The sequence below is a fragment of the Sceloporus undulatus genome, chromosome 4 (assembly GCF_019175285.1).
Source record: "Sceloporus undulatus isolate JIND9_A2432 ecotype Alabama chromosome 4, SceUnd_v1.1, whole genome shotgun sequence".
NCBI lineage: Eukaryota > Metazoa > Chordata > Lepidosauria > Squamata > Phrynosomatidae > Sceloporus > Sceloporus undulatus.
The window spans coordinates 1451432-1455373 of NC_056525.1; positions in this window are offsets into that span (position 1 = coordinate 1451432).

Here is a 3942-nt window from a genome sequence, read left to right on the forward strand (position 1 = left end):
TCCAGGAGGAGTTCCAAATTGTCCTCCATTTTGAGCATGGCTAAGAAGCCCGTTGAGTAGCGCCAGATGTTAGGCCATGGACTGCTTGAGGACACAATGCAAATGTTGAAAGGTGGTTTTTTTTGTTTAATTACAGAAAAATGGGCAAATGAAAGGAATGATTTAAATGTAGATTCAGTCAAGGATTTATGTTGGTAACATACACTATTAAGCATTTATCTTGCTCACAGTTCTATAAATGTTGTTGTTGTTGTTGTTGTTGTGTAACTTCAAGTAGTTTCAAACTTGCAGAGACCATCTGTCAGGGATGCTTTGATTGAGAGTTACTGTGTGGCAGAAGGGGGTTGGACTGGATCAGGGCCCTTGCAGTCTCTTCCAACTCTATGATTCCATGACCCTCAGGTGAGCCTGTCATGGGGTTTTCAGAGAGGGCTTGCCATTGCCCTCCTCTTGAGGCTGAGAGAGCATGACTTGCCCAGGGGTTTACATGGTGGAGTGGAGCATCAAATCCTGGTCTCCAGAGTTCTAGTCCGACATTCAAACCACTGCACCATGATCTCTATAAGTATATTGCAAGCCAAAGATAAGTTCATAAGAAAAATACAGTTGAGTACATAATAACATACAGTATATGTCATATAGCTGTAAATAAACCATAGGAAATGAATTTGTATCCATACTAGTGTTTTTAGCTTTTGTAATATACTACATTTTCCACAGAATGCTAAGCTTGGGGCTGTGCAAAAATGATTTGCCTGCCAACACCTCTCTTTATGCCAAGCTAAAAGTGCCTGCTGGTGCCATGGGAAAACACCCCGATGTTTTGGGTTTGGTTACCCGCTGCAGAAGCACATTCCCCGCATCTTGCTTTCTTTCACATAGCACCTCAGCGCTTCTATTGTCAAGCAACCAGTGCTCAACAACTTGTCTAGGCAGGGGGTCCGGCAGAGGCCTGGAGGTGTCCTGCCTCCTTCCCAGCATGGAATGGACATATTGGGGGTGGGGGGGTGCAGCATGGGATACTTTTCTCCCCGTTCTCAGCCAAAAGCCAAAGTGATTAGAAAGAAACTTCCAGTTGCAAGTGCTTCCATTCTCAAGGTGAGTTTGGCTTGTGGAGGTTTTGTTGGCTTCAAGGGATGTTAAAACCTCATCTGTAACTCCATCTGTGCCTTTCATGCCCCACACCATTACAGCCCTGTGAATCCACTTTCCCTGCTAAGGGTCCATCCTCTATTTTCCTGGGATTTGCAGTTTGGTGAGGCATGATAGCTCTCTAGCTGTGAATTCTAAATAGTCCCTGCCCTAAATTACCAATCCCAGGATTTATAGCAATAGCAATAGCAAGTACATTTCTATACTGCTTATCAGTGCACTTAAGCAGTCTCTAAGCGGTTTACAAAGTGTAAGATAATTGCCCCCAACAATCTGGGTATTCATTTTAGCAACCTCCTCGGAAGGATGCAAGCCTGGGTCGAGCTTGAACCCTTTCACTGGTACTGAACTCGCAAACGTATGGTTTGTGAGTAAGTGGCTGTAGTATAGGCATTTAACCACTGCGCCTCCAGGACTCCCTGCGCCACCAGGATTTCAATGAGCAAAGCCTTGGCAGTAGAAGTGGAACCCTAGTGCTATAATTGTGTAGCGTGAAAAGGTCCCAGGAGGAGCAATTGACTGTGTGTGTGTGTGTGTGTGTGTGTGTGTGTGTGTGTGTTTGCAATGGATGTCGGTGATGCACACCTCAAGCTATGCTTTGATTGAGAGTTCCTGCATGGCAAGGGATTGGCCTTGTGATCTCTTCCTACTCTATGATTCTATGATTCTGTGTTCCTTTACTTATAACAGAAGGTATTGTTGTGCTGTTTCTTTTGGGTGGAGGGGGGCTTTTTAATAATAATTTAATTAGTTTTAAAATAGCAAAAACTCATACCGCTTTTGACTGCAAACATAACATTTAAAACCATTTCCCCACTCTTAATCTAAAAACCTACCTGCAAACTAAACAAAAATAGCCCCCTACCCCCAACTTACAGCTCTTAAATATTAAATACACACACACATATATCACCAATAACACAAAAAACAATCAACACAAACCAGTGAAACATAACTAACCCTAACAATAATAAATGACTTCCCATTTTAAAGCTCAATGGTTGTGGGGTTGCCTATTGCCAAATGCTGCGCTGGCTCCGGTTGTGCGTTTTCCCACCTCCCCTCAAGCCAAGAGGGGTCCCATGGGTCATACTTTCCCCATTCCTGCCACCCAGCTTCTTTGAGGAGAGTTTTGGAGTTTGGACTTGAACTAAGGGCACATCCATCCAGACTACAATGTCCCAGAATTTTGTTCCTCCTCTTTCCAGTTTTATACTGGGTTAAAATAAATGGATCTGGGGAACTGGTATAAAAAGTCTCTCACTGCACCAGCAGCTGACCGGAACCATTCTGGAGTGAACAAAGCATGCATGGCTCTCCAAATTCATATCAGAAAAGGAGCAAAATCTGGGATTTTCTGGCCCTTCTCATCAGTTTGGAGCTGAGTGCAGACCTGTCCCAGGATTGCAAGAGAGGAGAGTCGGGTCTTCGGCCAAGGAAAGGTGTCCTTTTGTGTCTTTTCTTTATATCTCAGTAGTTTGCAAATGCTTTGCATTTTTTTATGTTGTCCCTGCTCAATGTGTGTCTGTGTGTTGAAATACAGCTTCCCTTTTGCTCTTGTTCTTGAGGTACAGGAAGTTAATTTTCAGTTTCCCGATCCTCCAACCACAGCTTCGGAGAAGTTAATAATTCATCCTTTCTTTCTCCAGCTACAAGAAAGAAACTCACAGGATTCTTGGGGACTGCTAAAAAAAAAAAAATAGGGCTGGGAGGGTGATTCCCTATCCTCACTTACATTCCTTTATGATAACAGAGAGTGCTGGTTTGCTATTGTGTGGGCATTTCAGAGGAAGGAACTGGCAAAAACCCTCCAAGTACTCCTTCCCTAACAAAACGATGGAATTAATGGGGTTGCCATAAGTCAACAGATTACTTGAAGGCACATAATTCTATATAGAGAATTTTATTTATATATATATATAAAATCATAGAATCATAAAGTTGGAAGAGACCCCAAGGGTCATCCGGTCCAACCCCCTTCTGCCATGCAGAAACTCTCAATCAAAGCATACCCATCAGATGGCCATCCAGCCTCTGCTTAAAGACCTCCAAAGAAGGAGACTCCATCATCCTCCATTGAGGGATTGTGTTCCACTGTCAAACAGCTCTTACTGTCAGGAAGATCCTCCTAATGTTGAGGTGGAATCTCTTTTCCTGGAGCTTGCATCCATTGCTCCATTGGGTCCTGTTCTCTGGAGCAGCAGAAAACAAGCTTGCTCCCTTCTCAATATGACATCCCTTGAAGTATTTAAACAGAGCTATCATATCACCTCTTAACCTTCTCTTCTAAAGGCTCTTCTTCATGGTTTCCAGACCCTTCACCATTTTAGTCGCCCTCCTTGGGACACGCTCCTTTTTGAATTGTTTTGCCCAGAACTGGACACAGTGTTATTTCAGGTGAGGTCTGACCAAAGCAGAATAGATTGGCACTATGACTTACCTTGATCTAGACACTATACTTCTATTGATACAGCCTAGAATCGCATTGGCCTTTTTAGCTGCCGCATCACACTGTTGACTCATGTTCAACTTGTGGTCTACTAGGACTCCTAGATCCTTTCCTTAAGCCAGGTGTCCCCCATCCTATAGCTATGCTTTTCATTTGTCCACCCTAAGTGCAGTATCTTACATTTCTCCGTGTTGAATTTCACTCTGTGCAATCAGGATGTAGTCAAGATTTTGGGAAGGGGTGGGGTCCAGACTAAGTGCCACCATTATAATGGGGGTTGGGTGCAGCGGCACACACCATTCATTTTTTCTAACGGAAGGGGGGGTCTGGACCCCAAGGCT